We start from the raw sequence: 24,412 nt of genomic DNA, 5'->3' as shown, positions 1-24,412 counted from the left end.
ACACTAAACCCAAAACCTTAAACCCTAAACCCTAAATAATCAACCTTAAATCCTAAATCCTAAACCCTAAACTACAAACCCTAAACCATAAACCCTAAACCCTAAACCCTAAACCCTAAATAAAACCCCCAAACTCTAAAGCCTAAACACCGCCCTACAAACACAAAACTGTAAAACATAAACCATAAACCCTAAACCCTAATCCACAAATCACTAACCATAAACCCTAAGGTCTAAACCCTAAACCCCAACCTCCAAACACCAAACCCTAAACCATAAACTTCAAACATTAAACCCTAAACCCTAAACCTTAAACCAAAAACATTAAACCCTAAATCATAAACCTAAAATCGTAAACCGTAAACCATAAACCCTCAACAATAAACCAAAAACACTAAACCCTAAACCATAAAACCTAAACCCTAAAGCCTAAAGCCTAAACCCTAATCCTTAAACCACAAACCATAAACCACAAACCCAAAGCCCTAAACACTAAACCATAAACCCTAAAGCCCTAAACTCTAAACCCTAAACACCAACCTACAAACAAAAAACCCTAAAACACAAACCATAAACCCTAAACCCTAAACCCTAAACCAAACCCTAAACAATAAACCCTAAACCCTAAACACCAAACCATAAACACTAAACCCTAAACCATAAACCATAAACCCTAAACCATAAAATCTAAACCATAAACAAAATCCATAATCCCTAAACCCTAAACCCAAAATCCAAAACACTAAACCCTAAACACTAAACCCTAAACCATAAACCCTAAACCTTAAACACTAAACCCTAAACCATAAACCATAAACCCTAAATCCTAAACCCTAAAACCTAAACTGTAACACAAAACCCTAAACCCTAAACACTAAACCCTAAACCTTAAACCTTAAACCTTAAACTTTAAACCCTAAACCCTAAATCATAAACCCAAACCCCTAAACCCTAAACCCTAAACCCTAAACCTAAACTGTAACACAAAACCCTAAACCCTAAATACTAAACCCTAAACCCTAAACCTTAAACCTTAAACTTTAAACCCTAAACCCTAAATCATAAACCCAAAACCCAAAACCATAAACCTAAAACTTTAAACCATAAACCCTAAACCCTAAACCCTAAACCGTAAACCTAAAACCCTAGACCAAAAACCTTAAATCATAAACCCAAAACAGTAAACCTTAAACCCTAAACCATAAACCAAAAACCAAAAACACTAAAACCTAAACCATAAAACCTAAACACTAAAGCCTAAACCCTAAACCCTAATCCTTAAACCATAAACCCTAAACCATAAACCCTAAACTATAAACCCAAAGCCTTAAACTCTAAACCCTAAACACCAACCTACAAACAGAAAACCCTAAAACACAAACCCTAAACCCTAAACCGCAAACCCTAAACCATAAACCGTAAGGCCTAAACCGTAAACCTTCAACCATAAACCATAAACCCTAAATCGTAAACCCTAAACAAAAAACCCCACTCCTTACACCATAATCCCTAAAAGCTAAACCATAAAGTGCACAACATAAAACCTAAACCCTAAACCCCAAATAATAAAACCAAAACCATAAAACAAAAACCCTAAACCCTAAACCCTACACATTAAACATTAAACCCCAGACCCTAAAACCTAAAGAATAAAACTTAAATCCTAAACCCGAAACCCCAAACCCCAAACCCTGAACCATAATCCACAAACCCTAAACCATAAATCCTAAACCCTAAAGCCCAACCCACAAACACTAAACTCTAAAACACAAATACTAAACCCAAACCATAACCCATAAACACCAAACCCTAAACCCTAAACCCTGACCCACACACACCAAACACTTAACCCTAAACCCAAAACAGAAAACACTAAACCATAAACTCTAAACCCAAAACCCAAAACCCAAAACCACAAACCATAAACCATAAACCCTAAACCCTAAACCCAACACCATAAACCATAAACCATAAACCCTAGACCCTAAACCCTAAATAAAACCCATAACCCTAAACCCTAAACCATAAACCATAAACCTAAACCCAAAACTATAACCCCTAAACCCAAAACAAAAAACATTAAACCCTAAACCATAATCCATAAGCCATAAACCCTAAACCCTAAACCATAAAACCTAAACCTTAAACCCTAAATCACAAACCCTAAACCATAAACCCCAAACCATAACCCTAAACCCTAATCCCGAAACCAAAAACCCTAAACCCTAAACACCACCCCACAAAAACGAAACTCTAAAACACAAACCCTAAACAATAAACCCGAAGGCCTAAACGCTAAACTCTAACCCACAAACACCAAACCCTAAACCCTAAACCCCAAACCATAAACCCTAAACCCTAAGCCCTAAACAAAAAACCATAAACCTTAAACCATAAACTCTAAACCCTAAACCATAAACCCTAAACCATAAACCCTAAACTATAAACCCAAAGCCTTAAACTCTAAACCCTAAACACCAACCTACAAACAGAAAACCCTAAAACACAAACCCTAAACCCTAAACCGCAAACCCTAAACCATAAACCGTAAGGCCTAAACCGTAAACCTTCAACCATAAACCATAAACCCTAAATCGTAAACCCTAAACAAAAAACCCCACTCCTTACACCATAATCCCTAAAAGCTAAACCATAAAGTGCACAACATAAAACCTAAACCCTAAACCCCAAATAATAAAACCAAAACCATAAAACAAAAACCCTAAACCCTAAACCCTACACATTAAACATTAAACCCCAGACCCTAAAACCTAAAGAATAAAACTTAAATCCTAAACCCGAAACCCCAAACCCCAAACCCTGAACCATAATCCACAAACCCTAAACCATAAATCCTAAACCCTAAAGCCCAACCCACAAACACTAAACTCTAAAACACAAATACTAAACCCAAACCATAACCCATAAACACGAAACCCTAAACCCTAAACCCTAACCCACACACACCAAACACTAAATCCTAAACCCAAAACACAAAACACTAAACCATAAACTCTAAACCCAAAACCCAAAACCGAAAACCATAAACCATAAACCATAAACCCTAAACCCTAAACCCAACACCATAAACCATAAACCATAAATCCTAGACCCTAAACCCTAAATAAAACCCATAACCCTAAACCCTAAACCATAAACCATAAACCTAAACCCAAAACTATAACCCCTAAACCCAAAACAAAAAACATTAAACCCTAAACCATAATCCATAAGCCATAAACCCTAAACCCTAAACCATAAAACCTAAACCTTAAACCCTAAATCACAAACCCTAAACCATAAACCCCAAACCATAACCCTAAACCCTAATCCCGAAACCGAAAACACTAATCAAAAACCCTAAACCCTAAACACCACCCCACAAAAACGAAACTCTAAAACACAAACCCTAAACAATAAACCCGAAGGCCTAAACGCTAAACTCTAACCCACAAACACCAAACCCTAAACCCTAAACCCCAAACCATAAACCCTAAACCCTAAACCCTAAACAAAAAACCATAAACCTTAAACCATAAACTCTAAACCCTAAACCATAAAACCTAAACCATAAACCCTAAACCCTAAACCCAAAACCTTAAACCCTAAGCCCTAAATAATCAACCTTAAACCCTAAACCATAAACCCTAAACTACAACCCCCTAAACCATAAACCCTAAACCCTAAACCCCAAACAATAAAACCTAAATCATAAACCATAAACCCTAAACCCTGAACCCTACACCCTAAACCAAAAACCCCAAACCCTAAACCTAAACAACACAAGCTAAACCCTGAATCCTAAACCCCAAACGCTAAACCCTAAACCCTAAACCACAAACCACATACCCGAAACCATAAATACTAAACCCTAAAGCCCAACCCACAAACACCTAACCCTAAAACATAAATCAAAAACCCAAACCATAACCATAAACACCAAATCCTAAACCCTAATCCCTAATCCCTAAACCATAAACCCTACACCCTAAACCATAAACCCAAAATCCAAAACCTTAAACCCTAACCCACACTCACCAAACACTAAATCCTAAACACAAAATCCTAAACCATAAACCATAAACTCTAAACCTTAAACCCTAAACCCTAAACCATAAACCATAAACCATAAACCCTAAACCCAACACCGTAAACCCTAAACCATAAATCCTAAACCCTAAACCCTAAATCCAAAATCCAAAACCCAAAACCCTAAACCCTAAACCATAAACCATAAACCCTAAAACCTAAACCCAAAACTATAAACCCTAAACCCAGAAAAAAAACCCTAAACACTAAACCATAATGCATAAACCATAAACCCTAAACGCTAAATCATAAAACCTAAACCTTAAACCCTAAACCACAAACACTAAACCCTAAACCTTAATCCCGAAACCGAAAACACTAAACCATAAATACCTCGCCACAAACAAAAAACTCAAAATCACAAACCCTAAACAATAAACCTTAATGCCTAAATGATAAACTCCAACCCACAAACACCAAACCCTAAACCCTAAACCGCAAACCATAAACTCTAAACCCTAAACAAAAAACCATAAACCTTAAACCATAAACTCTAAACCCGAAACCATAAAACCTAAATCATAAACCCTAAACCCTAAACCAAAACCCTAAACCCTAATCCCTAAACAATCAACCCTAACCCCAAAACCATAAACCCTAAACCACAAACACTAAACCCTAAACCTTAAGCCCTAAACACTAAACTATAAACCCTAAACCCTAAACCATAAATGAAAAATCCAAAACCATAAAGCAAAAGCATAAACCCTAAACCCAAACCCTAAACCCTATACCCTAAACCATAAACCCAAAACCATAAACCCAAAACCCTACCCTAACCCTTAAACCCTAAACCCTAAACCATAGACAATAAACCCTAAATCCTAAACCTTAAAACCTAAACCATAAACCCCAAAAGCCTAAACCCTAAACACTATACCCTAAACCCTAAACCATAAACCACAAATCCAAAACCCTAAAGTGTGAAGAATAAACCATAAACCCTAAACCCTATACCCTAAACCATAAACCCAAAATCCAAAACCCTAAACCATAAACCCAAAACCCTAAACCATAGACCATAAACCCTAAACCCTAAACCCAAAACCCTAAACCTTAAACCTTAAAACATAAACCATAAATCCTATACACTAAACTATAAAACCTAAACCCTAAACCATAAAACCTAAACCCTAATCCTTAAACCAAAACCCCAAACACTAAACCATAAACACCACCCTACAAACACAAAACCCTATAACATAAACCCTAAACACTAAACCCTAATCCACAAACCCTAATCCATAAACCCTAAGACCTAAACCTTAAACCCCAACCCACAAACACCAAACCCTAAACAACAAACCCAAAACCCTAAACCCCAAACCATGAACACTAAACCCAAAACCATAAACCGTAAACACTAAACCGTAAAATCTAAACCATAAACAAAAACCATAATCCCTAAAATCCTAAACCCAAAATCCAAAACACTAAACCCTAAACCCTAAACCCTAAACCATAAACCCTAAACCTTAAACCCTAAACCCTAAACCATAAACCATAAACCCTAAATCCTAAACCCTAAAACCTAAACCGTAACCCAAAACCCTAAACCCTAAACACTAAACCCTAAACCCTAAACCATAATCCATAAACCCTAATTCCTAAACCCTAAACCCTAAACCGAAAATGCTAAACCCTAAACCATAAACCATAAACCATAAACCATAAACCATAAAGCCTAAACCATAAACCCTAAGGCATAAACCATAAACCCCAAACCATAAACCCTATACCCTAAACACTAAACAATAAACCATAAACACTAAACCTTAAAAAACAAATGCTAAACCATAAACGCTAAACCATAAACCCCAAACACCATCTTACAAACACAAAACCCTAAAACATAAACCATAATCCCTAAACCCTAATACACAAATCATAAACCATAATCCATAAGGCCTAAACCCTAAATCCTAAACCCCAACAAACAAACACCAAACCCGAAACCATAAACCCCAAACATTAAACCCTAAACCCCAAACCCTAAACCATAAACGCTAAACCATAAACCATAAATCCTAAATCATAAACCCTAAACCATAAACCCTAAACCTTAAACCATAAACCCTAAACCATAAAACCTGAAAGCTAAACCCTAAAGCCCAAACCCAAAACCCAAACCCCAAACCTTAAACCTTAAATCATAAACCCTAAACCCTAAACCCAAAACCTTAAACCCTAAACCTTAAATAATAAACCCAAAATCGTAAACCCTAAACCCTAAACCGTAAACCAAAAACCAAAAACACTAAAACCTAAACCATAAAATCTAAACCCTAAAGCCTAAACCCTAAACCCTAATCCTTAAACCATAAACCCTAAACCATAAACCCAAGGCTTTAAACCATAAACCGTAAACCCTAAACCCTAAACCCAAAACCCTAAACTCTAAACCATAAATCTTAAACCATAAACCATAAACCCTAAACCTTAAACCATAAACCAAAAACCCTAAACCATAAACACTAAACACAAAACCCCAAACAAAAAACCCTAAAACACAAACCCTAAACACCAAACCACAAACCCTAAACAAAAAACCGTAAGGCCTAAACCCTAAATCTTAAACCATAAACCATAAACCCTTAGCCTTAAACCATAAACCATAAACCCTAAACCATAAACACTAAACACAAAACCCCATACCTTACACCATAATCACTAAAAGTTAAACCGTAAACCTCACAACATAAAACCTAAACCCTAAACCCCAAACAATAAAACCTAAACCATAAACCATAAACCCTAAACCATAAACCCTACACACTAAACCATAAACCCCAAACCCTAACCATAAAACCTAAACCCTAAACCCCAAATGCTAAACCCTAAACCCTAAACCACAAACCCGAAACCATAAATCCTAAACCCTAAAGCCCAACCCATAAACACCAAAACCTAAAACACAAATCACAAACCCAAACCATAACCATAAACACCAAACCCTAAACCCTAATAACTAAACCCTAAACTATAAACCCTAAACCCTAAACCATAAACCCAAAATCCAAAACCCTAAACCCTAACCCACACACACCAAACCCTAAATCCTAAACCTAAAACCCTAAACCATAAACCATAAACTCTAAACCCAAAACCCAAAACCCTAAAAAATAAACCATAAACCTTAAAACAACACCGTAAACCCTAAACCATAAATCCTAAACCCTAAACCCTAAATCCAAAACCTAAAACCCAAAACCCTAAACCTTAAACCCTAAACCATAAACCATAAACCCTAAAACATAAACCATAAAACCTAAACCCAAAACTATAAACTTTAAACCAAGAACAAAAAACCCTAAACCCTAAACCATAATCCATAAACCATAAACACAAAACCCTAAACCCTAAAACCTAAACCTTAAACCCTAAACCACAAACCCTTAACCCTAAACCCTAAACCACAAACCCTAAACCCTAAGCCCTAACCCACAAACACCAAACCCTAAACCATAAACCCCAAACATTAAACCCTAAACACCAAACCCTAAACTATAAATGCTAAATCATAAACCATAAACCCAAAATCCTATACCCTGAACCCTTAATCATAAACCCAAAACCTTAAAAACTAAACCCTGAACCCTAAACCATAAATCATAAACACTAAACTCTAAACCATAAATCCTAAACCCAAAACCCTAAACCATAAACCATAAACTCTAAACCCAAAACCCAAAACCCTAAACCGTAAACCATAAACCATAAACCCTAAACCAAACACCGTAAACCCTAAACCATAAATCCTAAACACTAAACCTTAAATCCAAAACCCAAAACCCTAAACCCTAAACCCTAAACCATAATACATAAACCCTAAACCTAAACCATAAAACCTAAGCCCTAAACCCAAAACAAAAAACCCTAAACCCTAAACCTTAATCCATAAACCATAATCCCTAAATGCTAAACCATAAAACCTAAACCTTAAACCCTAAACCACAAACCCTAAACCCTAAACCCTAACCCATAACCCTAAACCCTAATCCCGAAATCGAAAACCCTAAACTATAAACACCACCCCACAAACACAAAACTCAAAATCATAAACCATAAACAATAAGCCATAAGGCCTAAACGATAAACTCCAACCCACAAACACCAAACCCTAAACCCCAAACTATAAACCCTAAACCCTAAATGAAAAACCATAAACACCCTATATAAAAAACCATAAACCTTAAACAATAAACTCTAAACCCTAAACCATAAAACCTAAACCATAAACCTTAAACCCTAAACCCAAAACCCTAAACCCTAATCCTTAAACAATCAACCCTAACCCTAAAATCCTAAACCGTAAACCACAAACGCTAAACCCTAAACACTAAACTTGAAACCCTAAAACCTAAATCCTAAACCTAAAACCCTAAACCATAAACCCTAAACCATAAACCCAAAACCCTAAACCCTACACCATAAACCATAAACCATAAACCATAAACCCTAAACCCTAAACCCTAAACCCTAAACCCTAAACTCTAAACCAAACCCCCAAACCCTAAACCCTAAACACCACCCTACAAACACAAAATCATAAAGCATAAAGCCTAAACACCAAACTCTAAACACCAAACCATAAAGCCTAAACCTTTAACCCTAAACCATAAACCATAAACCCTAAACCATAAACCCTAAATCATAAAACCTAAACCATAAACCCAAAACCATAATCCCTAAACCCTAAACCCAAAACCCTAAACCTTAAACGTTAAACCATAAACACAAATCCATAAACCATAAACCCTAAATACTAAACCCTAAACCATAAACCTTAAACCCTAAACCCTAAACCCTAAACCATAAACCACAAATCCAAAACCGTAAAGCCTAAAGCAAAAACCCTAAACCATAAACCCTAAACCATAAACCATAAACCCAAAACCCAAAACACTAAACCATAAACCCAAAACCCTACCCTAATGCTTAAACCCTAACCCTAAACCATAAACCATAAACCCTAAATCCTAAACCCTAAAACCTAAACCCTAAACCCAAAAGCCTAAACCCTAAACACTATACCCTAATCCCTAAACCATAAAACACAGATCCAAAACCCTAAAGCCTAAAGCATAAACCCTAAACCATAAACCCAAAACCCTAAACCCTATACCCTAAACCATAAACCCAAAACCCAAAACCCTAAACCATAAACCCAAAACCCTAACCCCTAAACACTAAACCATAAACCCTAAACCATAAACCACAATCCATAAACCCTAAACCCTAAACCCTAAACCAAAAATGCTAAACCCTAAACCCTAAACCATAAATCATAAATCATAAATCCTAAACCATAAATCGAAAGACCTAAACCATAAACACCAAACTATAAACCCTATACCCTAAACCCTAAACAATAAACCATAAACCCTAAACCCTAAAGAACAAATGCTAACTATAAACGATAAACCCTAAACCCTAAACCCTAACCCAAAATCCCAAACCCTAAACCCTAAACACCACCATACAAACACAAAACCCTAAAACATAAACCCTAAACTCTAAACCCTAATCCACAAACACTAAACCATAAACCCTAAGGCCTAAACCTTAAACTCCAACCCACAGACACCAAACTCTAAACCCTAAATCCTAAACCCCAAACCACAAACCCTAAACCCTAAAACCTAAACCATAAACCCTAAACCATAAGCCCTAAACCCTAAACCTTAAACCATAAACCAGAAACCCTAAACAATAAACCCTAAACACTAAACCCCATACCTTAAACCATTATCCCTAAAAGCTAAACTGTAAACCACACAACATAAAACCTAAACCCTAAACCCTAAACCCTAAATCCCAAACAATAAAACCTAAATAATAAACAATAACCCTAAACCCTAAACCTGACAGCCTAAACCATAAACCCCAAACCCCAAACCCTAAACTTAAACAAGACAATCTAAACTCTTAACCCTAAACCCAAAACGCTAAACCCTACACCATAAACCACAAACCACAAACCTGAAACCATAAATCCTAAACCCTAAAGCCCAACCCTCAAACACCAAAACCTAAAACAAAAATCATAAACCCAAACCATAACCATAAACACTAAACCCTAGACGCTAAAATATAAACCCAAAACTCTAAACCATAAACCCAAAATCCAAAACCCTAAACCCTAACCCACACACACCAAACCCTAAATCCTAAACCTAAAACCCTAAACCATAAACCATAAACTCTAAACCAAAAACCCAAAACCCTAAAAAACAAACCATAAACCATAAACCCTAAACCCAACAACGTAAACCCTAAACCATAAATCTTAAACCATAAACCCTAAATCCAAAACCCAAAACCCTAAACCCTAAACCCTAAACCCTAAACCCTAAAACGTAAACCATAAAACCTAAACCCAAAACTATAAACCCTAAACCTAGAACAAAAAACCCTAAACACTAAACCATAATCCATAAACCATAAACCCTAAACCCTAAACCCTAAAACCTAAACCTTAAACCCTAAACCACAAACCCTTAACCTTAAACCATAACCATAACCCTGAACCCTACTGCCGAAACCGAAAATCCTAAACCCTAAACACCACCCTACAAACATAAAACTTTAAAACACAAACCCTAAACAATAAACCTTAAGGCCTAAACGATAAACTCCAACCCAGAAACACCAAATCCTAAACCCTAAACCCCAAACCATAAACCCTAAATACTAAAGAAAAACCATAATCCTTAAACCATAAACTCTAAACCCTAAACCCTAAACCCTAAACCCTAAACCCTAATCCCTAAATAATCAACCCTAACCCCAAAACCCTAAACCCTAAACCACAAACCCTAAACCATAAACACTAAACATTAAAACCTAAACCATAAACCAAAACCCCAAACCAAAACACCAAACCCTAAACCCTAAACACCACCCTACAAACATAAAACCCTAAAACATAAACCCTAAACCCTAAACCCTAATCCACAAATCCTAAACCATAAACCATAAGGCCTAAACCCTAAACTCTAAACCCTAAACCCCAACCCACAAACACCAAACCCTAAACAATAAACCCCAAAGATTAAACCCTAAACACCAAACCCTAAACTATAAACGCTAAATCATAAACCATAAACTCAAAATCCTATACCCTGAACCCTAAATCATAAACCCAAAACCTTAAACCCTAAACCCTAAACTCTAAACCATAAACCATAAATACTAAACTCAAAACCCTAAACCCTAAACCCAAAACCCTAAACCATAAACCATAAACTCTAAACCTAAAACCCAAAACCCTAAACTATAAATCATAAACCATAAACCATAAACCCAACTCCGTAAACTCTAAACCATAAATCCTAAACACTAAATCCTAAATCCAAAAGCCAAAACCCTAAACCCTAAACACTAAACCATAAACCATAAACCCTAAAACCTAAACCATAAAACCTAAACCCAAAACTATAAACCTTAAACCTAGAACAAAAAACCCTAAACCCTAAACCATAATCCATAAACAATAAACCCTAAATGCTAAACCATAAAACCTAAACCTTAAACCCTAAACCACAAACCCTAAACCCTAAACCCTAAATCATAAACACCACCCCATAAACACAAAACTCAAAATCATAAACCCTAAACAATAAACCCTAAGGCCTAAACGATAAACTCCAACCCACAAATACCAAACCCGAAACCCTAAACCCCAAACCATTAACCCTAAACCCTAAACCCTAAACAAAAAATCATAAACCTTAAACCATAAACTCTAATCCCTAAACCATAAAATCTAAACCATAAACCTTAAACCCTAAACCCAAAACCCTAAACCCTAATCCCTAAACAATCAACCCTAATCCCAAAATCCAAAACCCTAAACCACAAAGCCTAAACCTTAAACCTTAAACCCTAAACACTAAACTTGAAATCCTAAAACCTAAATCCTAAACCTAAACCCATAAACCATAAACCCTAAGCCCTAAACCCTAAACCCAAAACCCTAAACCCTACACCATAAACCATAAACCAAAAACCATAAACCCTAAACCCTAAACCAAACCCCCAAACCCTAAACCCTAAACACCACCCTACAAACACAAAATCATAAAACATAAAGCCTAAACACGAAACTCTAAACCCCAAACCATAAACCCTAAACCTTAAACCATAAACCATAAACCCTAAACCCTAAACCATAAACCCTAAACCATAAAACCTAATCCAAAAACCCAAAACCATAATCCCTAAACCCAAAATCCAAAACCCTAAACCCTAAACCCTAAACCATAAACACAAAACCATAAACCCTAACCCTTAAACCCTAAACCCTAAACCCTAAACCCTAACCCCTAAACCCTAAACCTTAAACACAAAAGCCTAAACCCTAAACCCTAAACCCTAAACAATAAACACTAAATCACAAATTCAAAACCCTAAACCCTAAACCATATACCCTAAACCATATACCCTAAACCCTAAACCCAAAACCCAAAACCCTAAACCATAAACCCAAAACCCTACCCTAACGCTTAAACCCTAAATCCTAAACCATAAACCATAAACCATAAATCCTAAACCTTAAAACCTAAACCCTAATCCCAAAAGCCTAAACACTAAATACTATACCTTAAACCCTAAACCACAAACCACAGATCTAAAACCCTAAAGCCTAAAGAATAAGCCCTAAACCATAAACCCTAAACCCTAAACCCTATTCCCTAAACCAATAACCCAAAACCCTAAACCCTATACCATAAACCCAAAATCCTAAACCATAACCCATAAACCCTAAACCCTAAATCCAAAACCCAAAACCTTAAACCTTAAAACATAAACCATAAATCCTATGTACTAAACTATAAAACCTAAACTCTAAACCTTAAACCCTAAACCATAAACCATTAACCCTAAATCCTAAACCCTAAAACCCAAACCGTAACCCAAAACCCTAAACCATAAACACTAAACCCTAAACCCTAAACCATAAACCATAATCCATAAACCCTAAACCCTAAACCCTAAACACTAAACCAAAAATGCTAAACCCTAAACCCTAAACCATAAACCATAAACCATAAACCCTAAACCATAAACCCTAAGGACTAAACCATAAACCCCAAACCATAAACCCTATACCCTAAACCCTAAACAATAAACCATAAACCCTAAACCCTAAACAACAAATGCTAAACCATAAACGCTAAACCCTAAACCCTAAACCATAACCCAAAACCCCAAACCCTAAACCATAAACAGCACTCTACAAACACAAAACCCTAAAACATAAACCCTAAACACTAAACCCTAATCCACAAACACTAAACCATAAACCCTAAGGCCTAAACCTTAAACTCTAACCCACAAACACCAAACTCTAAACCCTAAACCCTAAACCCTAAACCCTAAACCCTAACCCATAAACCCTAAACCCTAAACCATAAACCCTAAACCATACACCCAAATCCATAATCTCTAGACCCTAAACACTAAACCCGAAACCCTAAACCAAAAACAATAAACCCTAAACCTTAAACCCTAAACCATAAACCATAAACCCTAAACCCTAAATCCTAAACCCTAAACTCAAAACCTCAAAATGCAAAACCTTACACCCTAAACCATAAACCATAAACCCTAAAGACAAAACCCTAAATCTTAAACAATAAACTATAAACCCTAAATCCATAAACCCTAAACCCTAAACCCTAAACAATAAAACCTAATCCCTAAACCCTAAACCCTAAACCACAAACCCTAAACCATAAACCTTAAACCCTAAACCCTAAACACCACCATACAAACACAAAACACTAAAACATAAACCCTAATCCTTAAACACTAATCCACAAACCCTAAACCATATACCCTTAAGCTTAAACCCTAAATGCCAAACCATAAACCATAAACCCTAAACCCTAAACCCTAAACCATAAACCCTAAACCCTAAACCATATAACCAAAACCCTAAACCCAAAACCGAAAACCATAAACCCTGAACCCTAAATCATAAACACAAAACTGTAAACCCTTAACTCTAGTTCCTAAAGCCTAAACCATAAACACTAAAACCTAAACCATACAACCTAAACCCTAAACTCAAAAATAAAAACCCTAAACCCTGAAACCTAAATTATAAACGCAAAACCGTAAACCCTAAACGATAAACCCTAAACATAAAACCATAAACACTAATCCCTAAACACTAAAAGCTAAACACTAAACCCTAAACCATAATTCCTAAACCCTAAACCCAAAATCCAAAACCCAAAACCCTAAACCCTAAACCCTAAACCATAAACTATAAACCAAAAACCCTAAAACCTAAACCATAAAAACTAAACCCTAAACTGTAAACCCTAAACCCAGAGCACAAAACCCTAAACCCTAAATTATAAACCTTAAACAATAAACCATAAACCATAAACCTTAAACCCTAAACCCTAAACCCTAAACCATAACCCAAAACCCTAAACCCAAAACCGAAAACCTTAAACCTTAAACACCACCGCACAAACACAAACTCTAAAACACAAACCCTAAACTATAAAACCTAAGGACAAAACACTAAATCATAAATCGTAAACCCTAAACCCTAAACCCTAACCAATAAACCCTAAACCTTAAACCCTAAACACAAAACCCTAAACCCTAAACACCAAACTCTAAACCCTAAACCCTAAACCCCAAACCCTAAACCATAAACCCTAAACCCTAAACCATAAACCATAAACCCTAAACCTTAAACCATAAACCATAAACCCTAAACAATATACCCTAAACATTAAACCCCATACTTTAAACCATAATCCCTAAAAGCTAAACTATAAACCACACAACATAAAACCTAAACACTAAACCCTAAACCCTAAACAATAAAACCTAATCCCTAAACCCTAAACCCTAAACCCTAAACCCGAAACCCTAAACCATAAACCTTAAACCCTAAACCCTAAACACCACCATACAAACACAAAACATCTAAAACATAAACCCTAATCCCTAAACACCAATCCACAAACCCTAAACCATATACCCTTAAGCTGAAACCCTAAATGCCAAACCATAAACCATAAACCATAAACCCTAAACCATAAACCATAAACCCTAAACTCTAAACCATATAACCAAAACCCTAACCTAAAACTGAAAACCATAAACCCTAAACCCTAAATCATAAATACAAAACTGTAAACCCTTAACTCTAGTTCCTAAAGCCTAAACCATAAACACTAAACCCAAAACCATACAACCTAAACCCTAAACTGGAAAATAAAAACCCTAAACCCTGAACCCTAAATTTTAAACGCAAAACCGTAAACCCTAAACCATAAACCATAATCACTAATCCGTAAACACTAAAACCTAAACACAAAACCCTAAACCATAAATCATAAACCCTAAACCCGAAATCCAAAACCCAAAACCCTAAACCCTAAATCCTAAACCATAAACCCTAAACCAAAAAACCCTAAAACCTAAACCATAAAAACTAAACCCTAAACTATAAACCCTAAACCCAGAGCACAAAACCCTAAACCCTAAATTATAAACCTAAACACAAAACCCTCAACCATAAATCCTAAACCCTAAACCCAAAATCCAAAACCCAAAACCCTAAACCCTAAACCCTAAACCATAAAACCTAAACCAAAAACCCTAAAACCTAAACCATAAAAACTAAACCCTAAACTATAAACCCTAAACCCAGAGCACAAAACCCTAAACCCTAAATTATAAACCTAAACACAAAACCCTCAACCATAAATCCTAAACCCTAAACCCGAAATCCAAAACCCAAAACCCTAAACCCTAAACCCTAAACCATAAAACCTAAACCAAAAACCATAAAACCTAAACCATAAAAACTAAACCCTAAACTATAAACCCTAAACCCAGAGCACAAGACCCTAAACCCTAAACCCTAATCCACAAACACTAAACCATAAACCCTAAGGCCTAAACCTTAAACTCCAACCCACAAACACCAAACTCTAAACCCTAAACCCTAAACTCCAAACCATAAACCCTAAACCCTAAACCATAAACCATAAACCATAAACCCTAAACCATAAACCCTAAACCATACACCCAAATCCATAATCTCTAGACCCTAAACACTAAACCCGAAAACCGTAAACCAAAAACTATAAACCCTAAACTTTAAACCCTAAACCCTAAACCATAAACCCTAAACCCTAAATCCTAAACCCTAAACTCAAAACCTCAAAACCCAAAACCTTACACCCTAAACCATAAACCATAAACCCTAAAGCCAAAACCCTAAATCTTAAACAACAAACTCTAAACCCTAAACCCTAAACCATAAACCCTAAATACTAGAACCAAAACCATAAACACTAAACCTTAAACCATAAACCCTAAACCCTAAACCCTAAACCCTAAACTATAAAACCTAATCCCTAAACCCTAACCCCTAAACCACAAACCCTAAACCATAAACCTTAAACCCTAAACCCTAAACACCACCATACAAACACAAACACTAAAACATAAACCCTAATCCCTAAACATTAATCCACAAACCCTAAACCATATACCCTTAAGCTTAAACCTTAAATGCCAAACCATAAACCATAAATCCTAAACCCTAAACCCTAAACCATAAACCCTAAACCCTAAACCATATAACCAAAACCCTAAACCAAAACCGAAAACCATAAACCCTGAACCCTAAATCATAAACACAAAACTGTAAACCCTTAACTCTAGTTCCTAAAGCCTAAACCATAAACACTAAAACCTAAACCACACAACCTAAACACTAAACTCGAAAATAAAAACCCTAAACCCTGAACCCTAAATTATAAATGCAAAACCGTAAACCATAAACACTAATACCTAAACACTAAAACCTAAACACTAAACTCTAAACCATAATTCCTAAACCCTAAACCCAAAATCCAAAACCCAAAACCCTAAACCCTAAACCCTAAACCATAAACTATAAACCAAAAACCCTAAAACCTAAACCATAAAAACTAAACCCTAAACTGTAAACCCTAAACCCAGAGCACAAAACCCTAAACCCTAAATTATAAACCTTAAACACTAAACCCTAAACCACAAACCCTAAACCCTAAACCCTAAACCATAACCCAAAACCCTAAACCCAAAACCGAAAACCTTGAACCTTAAACACCACCGCACAAACACAAACTCTAAAACACAAACCCTAAACTATAAAACCTAAGGACAAAACACTAAATCATAAATTGTAAACCCTTAACCCTAAACCCTAACCAATACACCCTAAACCCTAAACCCTAAACCCAAAACCCTTAACCCTAAACACCAAACTCTAAACCCTAAACCCTAAACCCCAAACCATAAACCATAAACCATAAACCCTAAACTCTAAACCCTAAACCCTAAACCATAAACCCTAAACCCTAAATCTTAAACCATAAACCATAAACCCTAAACAATAAACCCTAAACACTAAACCCCATACCTTAAACCATAATCCCTAAAAGCTAAACTATAAACCACACAACATAAAACCTAAACACTAAACATTAAACCCTAAACACTAAACAATAAAACCTAATCCCTAAACCCTAAACCCTAAACCCTAAACCCAAAATCCTAAACCATAAACCTTAAACCCTAAACCCTAAACACCACCATACAAACACAAAACATCTAAAACATAAACCCTAATCCCTAAACACTAATCCACAAACCCTAAACCATATACCCTTAAGCTGAATCCCTAAACGCCAAACCATAAACCATAAACCCTAAACCCTAAACCATAAACCATAAACCCTAAACCCTAAACCATATAACCAAAACCCTAAACCCAAAACCGAAAACCATAAACCCTAAACCTTAAATCATAAAAACAAAACCGTAAACCCTTAACTCTAGTTCCTAAAGCCTAAACCATAAACACTAAACCCTAAACTATACAACCTAAACCCTAAACAGGAAAATAAAAACCCTAAACCCTGAACCCTAAATTATAAACGCAAAACCGTAAACCCTAAACCATAAACCCTAAACCATAAACCATAATCACTAATCCGTAAACACTAAAACCTAAACACAAAACCCTAAACCCTAAACCCTAAACCCTAAACCCAAAATCCAAAACCCAAAACCCTAAACCCTAAACCCTAAACCATAAACCCTAAACCAAAAACCCTAAAACCTAAACCATAAAAACTAAACCCTAAACTATAAACCCTAAACCCAGAGCACAACACCCTAAACCCTAAATTATAAACCTTAAACACTAAACCCTAAACCATAAACCCTAAACCATAAATTATAAACCCTAAACCATAACCTAAAACCCTAAACCCAAAACCGAAAACCTTAATTCTTAAACACCACCGCACAAACACAAACTCTAAAACACAAACCCTATACTATAAAACCTAAGGCCAAAACACTAAACCATAAATCGTAAACCCTAAACCCTAAATCCTAAACAATAAACCCTAAACCCTAAATCCTAAACTCCAAAACCCTATACCCTAAACACCAAACTCTAAACCCTAAACCCCAAACCATAAACCATAAACCATAAACCCTAAACCCTAAACCCTAAACCATAAACCATAAACCCTAAACCTTAAACCATAAACCATAAACCCTAAACAATAAACCCTAAACACTAAACCCCATACCTTAAACCATAATCCCTAAAAGCTAAACTATAAACCACACAACATAAAACCTAAACACTAAACCCTAAACCCTAAACCCTAAACAATAAAACATAATCCCAAAACCCAAAATCCTAAACCCTAAACCCCAAACCCTAAACCATAAACCTTAAACTCTAAACCCTAAACACCACCATACAAACACAAAACATCTAAAACATAAACCCTAATCCCTGAACACTAATCCACAAACCCTAAACCATATACCCTTAAGCTTAAACCCTAAACGCCAAACCATAAACCATAAACCCTAAACCCTAAACCATAAACCAAAAACCCTAAACCCTAAACCATATAACCAAAACCCTAAACCCACAACCGAAAACCATAAACCCTAAACCTTAAATCATAAACACAAAACTGTAAACCCTTAACTCTAGTTCCTAAAGCCTAAACCATAATCGCTAAACCCTAAACCATACAACCTAAATCCTATAAACTGTAAACAGAGAACCCTAAACCCAAAACCCTAAACCACAAACACTAAACAATATACCCTAAACACTAATCCCTAAATGATAAACTCTAAACCCTAAACCATAAACCCTAAACCATAAATCATAAACCTTAAACCCTAAACCCTATAACTGAAACCCTAAACCATAAACCCTAAACCATAGACCCTAAACCCTAAACCCAAAACCCTAAACCTTAAACCATAAACCATAAACCCTAAACCCTAAACCCTACCCTAAAGGCCTATGGCCACGCTTTTTTCTTGCAACGCTTTAAAAGCGTGGCCAAAAGTGGTCAATGGCCACGCTTTTATGAGGGTGGTGATAGATTAGAGATTTGGCCACCTTTTTTTTGCCACGCTTCAAAAGCGTGGCGAAAAGGATCAACGGCCACGCTTTTATAAGGGTGGCAATTGATTAGAGAAACGGCCACGTTTTAAAACTGCCACACTTCAAAAGCGTGGCCATAGAGAGCAACAAGGACGTTTTAAAAGCGTGGTGTAAGGGTTTCATTAAGGCCACGCTTGGAAAACGTGGCCATATCCTGGTCCTCTTTTGGCACGCATTAAAAGCGTGGCCAAAAGGTTTTTCTGCCACGCTTCGAAAGCGTGGCCGTAGAGAGAAACAGTTACGTTGTAAAAGCATGGCAAGAGGGTCCCCAACCCATTCACACCAACCCGACCCGCAACCCGTCCCGCAACCCGTTAGACACTAAACCTAATCTTCTTTTCCCTTCGAAACCACAATCGCCTGGAAGAGCTCCTTCGCCCTTCGCCCTCGTCACTGTTCATACTCTTCATACTCTTCATACTCTTCATCTTCTTCATCTTCTTAATCTTCATCTTCTTCTTCATACTTTTCATCTCTCTCTTCACCTTCAAGCTCCACCAAACATGGGCGACGGCAAGGTATCCGCGACGCTCTCTTCTCCTCCATGCCCTCCGATTCCAAAGGTATGATCTCTTCACCAAACCCTAATAAGCCCAAAGAAAGCTTCGGAACTACTCTCTCACTCTCAACTCGATCTTACGCTGTCACTCTCAACTCCCATCTCTCAACCCTGGAAGAGCTCAGATCCCCGCCGTCACCAGCACCGTCCTCGCTGCGCCATTAGCCTCCCCTCTGCCTCGTCTCCCCCTCGTCACTAGGGTCGCCCTCCTCGCCGATCTCCTCTGCATCGTCAGTGTCGTCTCTCTCTCTGCTTCCAACGCTAACTGTAATGTAAGTCTCCTCAGTCAGATCTGTTCTCTTTGTACTTGATTTCTCCCATGGATCTGATCCTATGTTAATTTGTTGTTTTCTTATTTATTGACCTGCACTTAGGGCTGACGACGAACCCGTTGATCAAAAGAGATACCTCGAAGACTCTTGCAAACCAAAGTGTGTCAAACCATTACTTGAATATCAGGTATGGATTCCCTTATTTTTGTTGCTTTTTCTACAAGATGGCTTCTGGAATGGCAGAATAGATAGATTCAAAGATTTAGGACAAAATGGTAAAACAGTACTAGGAAATGAAATGCTTATATTTTATACCTTAGGTTCTGCCTTCTTATATGGATGATGTGAGTTGGTTATAATTTTTTTACTGAACCATATAATCTAGAAACAAACAAGAGATGCTACCATTCTTTCATTCTGTTCTTCAATTGCCTTCCTTTATCTTCCTTCTGTGCAGAGGGTTGCCATGGCGATTTCTCCATCTGGTATAAACCCGGCAGTTGGCTCAAAACTCTCTCCTGGTTCTCCAGAGTCTCTTACACTAGCCAACTGGATCTGCTGCAGTTATAGGCAAGTCTGCATCTGTTGTATTGTGTTCAAGCTTTTATTGTTAAATATTCATTCTTGAAAAGTATCTAATGATGCCCTTCACTTTTGTGTTCTTTTTTCTTCTAATAACAGTTATTATTTGGGGGCAGAGTTGCTGAGATTTGATTCTCTCATTGGTGAGTTAGTGCTTAAACATTTGTGGCATCATCAGGATGCCATTTTATGCTGTTCTTTGAAGGTATGGCAGATGTTTTGTTCATAGTAGAGTTCATCATTTCCATGAAAGCCTTTAATTTAAGATATATATGATTCTCTGTCTGGATCGTAGTCGGTGCCGGTGTTTATCTTTGCAAACCAGGCTGGCCTTGACATGTTGGAAACAACTTTGGTGGCTTTACAAGACATCACATGGGTATTTCGAGGAAGGTAATTCATTAAGTCTGCAAAATTGTAACAATGAATCTTTCTCTAAGTGTTGTTTATGTATGTTCAACTTTAATTTGTGGGAAATGGGAATTGTTTCTTTAATTAACTGTTCTGTTTCTTTGTTTATCAGTGCCTTGTATTAACTCCATCTTGTGAAGGCAGAGAAAGCTAGAAGATACATTCCAAAAGAATTCAAATAGGTTGAAGCTTTTGGGTAGGTCCAATATTGTAATTTCCTCTCTTTAAATGCAGCAATTCTTTTATGGGTTTGATCTTTAGGCAATTTGTAAATATTGAATCCAAGAAATGTCGTCAGTTTGGAAGACTAACTATTACTGACGTGAACTCAGGGATATTTTTGTTTGATGTCTTCTGATTTGCATTTTAATCTTTACAATGATGGTTGCCCGATGTCCAGTGTTTCTCTGCGAGCCCAGAGCCACTACTAGACCCTGTTTTACTGTGCACCCACCCTCTGCCACTGTCGCTACCCCAGCGCCACCACTAGGCCGCCACCGTGTTGCTCTGGCCATTCACTCATCATCATCAATCTTTCCCTTTCTTTCCCCTGTTCCAATTCCCTGCTTCCCAGGTTCCCCTTTCATCTCATTTAATCTGGTTTAACTCATTCTGTTTAGCTTGTTTTGTTCAACTAATTTAGTTTAGTTGAATTAGGTGGTTAGAGAATCTGGACTGGTTAGTGGATGTAGGTTTTGTTTTGTTTACTGCTGCTGTTCGGAATGAATTTGTCTTTCCTCTGAATGTTGCCCTGGATGAACTTGTTTATTGTGCTGTTTTGGTGTTGAATTCTGGACTTGTGATTGCTGTTTATTGTATTTTTTTTCATTGTCCAAAATAGATGCTGTGAAAGTGTTACTGTTTCATTAATTTTTCTTGGTTTGTTGTTGCTGAGTGCTGCTTTGTTTGTTGCTTGGTCCATATTATATGAACTGCGATGATTTCAGTTTGTGGAACTGGTTAAGTCATATGAATTCTGTTTGCTGCTTGCTTGAACCTCGGAAACATGCTATTTACTGCTGCTGTTTAATAAGTGTTGCTGTTTCGTGCCATGTGTTAGCAACTCGTTTCCTTGTTGCGTTTCTTTGTGCTTATTATGCATTCATGCTCATTACATCCTTAATCATTGGCTGCTGCTGATTTTACTGTTTTCCCTTCCCTTCCCCTGCTCCAATTCCCTACTTCCCAGGTTCCCCTTTCATCTCATTTAATCTGGTTTAACTCATTCTGTTTAGCTTGTTTAGTTCAACTAATTTAGTTTAGTTGAATTAGGTGGTTAGAGAATCTGGACTGGTTAGTGGATGTAGGTTTTGTTTTGTTTACTGCTGCTGTTCGGAATGAATTTGTCTTTCCTCTGAATGTTGCCCTGGATGAACTTGTTTATTGTGCTGTTTTGGTGTTGAATTCTGGACTTGTGATTGCTGTTTATTGTATTTTTTTTTCATTGTCCAAAATAGATGCTGTGAAAGTGTTACTGTTTCATTAATTTTTATTGGTTTGTTGTTGCTGAGTGCTGCTTTGCTTGTTGCTTGGTCCATATTATATGAACTGCAATGATTTCAGTTTGTGGAACTGGTTAAGTCATATGAATTCTGTTTGCTGCTTGCTTGAACCTCGGAAACATGCTATTTACTGCTGCTGTTTAATAAACAATTGCTTCTGTTGATGATTCTTTCTTATTTTGAGTTGTGTCTTGAACGTTCTGAATCCTGACACCAAAGTTTGATAATAATAATAATAATAATGTGATTTTTCTTGTAGTATCATTGATTAGCATGTCAGATCTCCTTTTTTGAGTTACTAATGTTCAATTGTAATCAATTTTAGGGGGCCAATATTCTTGTAGATAATAAAGGTTGCATTAAACTTGCAGATTTTGGGGCCTCCAAACAAGTTGAGCTAGTAATCTAAGTCTTCTTTACTTCTCTACTATAGTACTATTAGATATACTATTTTGACTTTGTGAGGATCTTGTATCTGCGTATTTGTTTGATTTAGGAGTTATTTATAACATAGTCTTGATTTTGTGTTTCTATTAATATCTTAGTTATTTATAACTATCTTTGATGTGCATCATATTCATTACTTCACATACAAAAAGAAAAGATAATTGATATTCATTATTCATTATGATACAAAGAAATCGAGCTAGCTAGTTCTAAATTTCTAATAGAAAGAGATGGAACTACTACAGTTTTGCGATGGGGTTGCAACTCTTATGGAGCACATAGGTTCATAATACACTTAATCTGAGCACATTGCACCATCAATATCTCAACCAATCATGTTTATTTCTGAAGTTTGAAGATTATATTAAAAAGATAATGACACTTGATCATTATGAGTTAGAGATACAGCATTATAAATCATTATATATCGTTTTTGTTGGTTCAATTTGTTCTTGATATTTTGCTGCAGGCTAGTATTAGAATGGATTACTTGAACGTGCACAAAGTGGAGCAGTTTTAGGTTGATTCTGATCTTTTACCAAGTATTTAGGTTGATGATCATCTCTATTAGTGTAATTTGATATACTATGAGCAGTTCTAACTTGTATTGTTTTTGTATTTTTCTTCGGTTTTTAGTTTTGGACTTTGAACTCGAGATTTATTTTGTATTTGAGTATTAGTTTTTTAATGTATAAAACAATTATAGTAAATTATATATGTCACTAACTATTGTTTGATTTGTCTTGTAATAAAAATTGCATACTATATTTGTAGGTTTGGTAATAAAAAAGGATTGAAAATTTATATCGTGTAGTAATGAAGATCAAGTAAGGAAAATAAATATTTTTTTTAATTTAACAAGGCTTTCGCCACGCTTTTAAAGCGTGGCTGTATATCTTTGCTATCGCCACGCTTCCAAAGTGTGGCCGTATCTCTCCCTATCGCCACGCTTATAAGGCGTGGCCGTATCTTTCTCTATCGCCACGCTTCTAAGGCGTGGCCGTATCTCTCGCATATGGCCACGCTTTAATGG

The 24,412-nt window shown here is 36.5% G+C and overlaps 1 long non-coding RNA gene across 1 annotated transcript; it reads left to right on the top strand.

Annotated features, from left to right (window-relative positions):
• The first annotated feature begins 21,846 nt into the window (after window positions 1–21,846).
• Window positions 21,847–23,881, top strand: LOC127747455 (uncharacterized). The gene is made up of 3 exons (XR_008009283.1): window positions 21,847–22,004; window positions 23,258–23,323; window positions 23,849–23,881. It is a non-coding gene; the product is annotated as an uncharacterized LOC127747455 (long non-coding RNA).
• Window positions 23,882–24,412: the final 531 nt, after the last annotated feature.

This window comes from Arachis duranensis, chromosome 5, assembly GCF_000817695.3.
Source record: "Arachis duranensis cultivar V14167 chromosome 5, aradu.V14167.gnm2.J7QH, whole genome shotgun sequence".
Taxonomy (NCBI): Eukaryota; Viridiplantae; Streptophyta; class Magnoliopsida; order Fabales; family Fabaceae; genus Arachis; species Arachis duranensis.
This window is presented reverse-complemented; position numbering and strand designations above follow the sequence as displayed.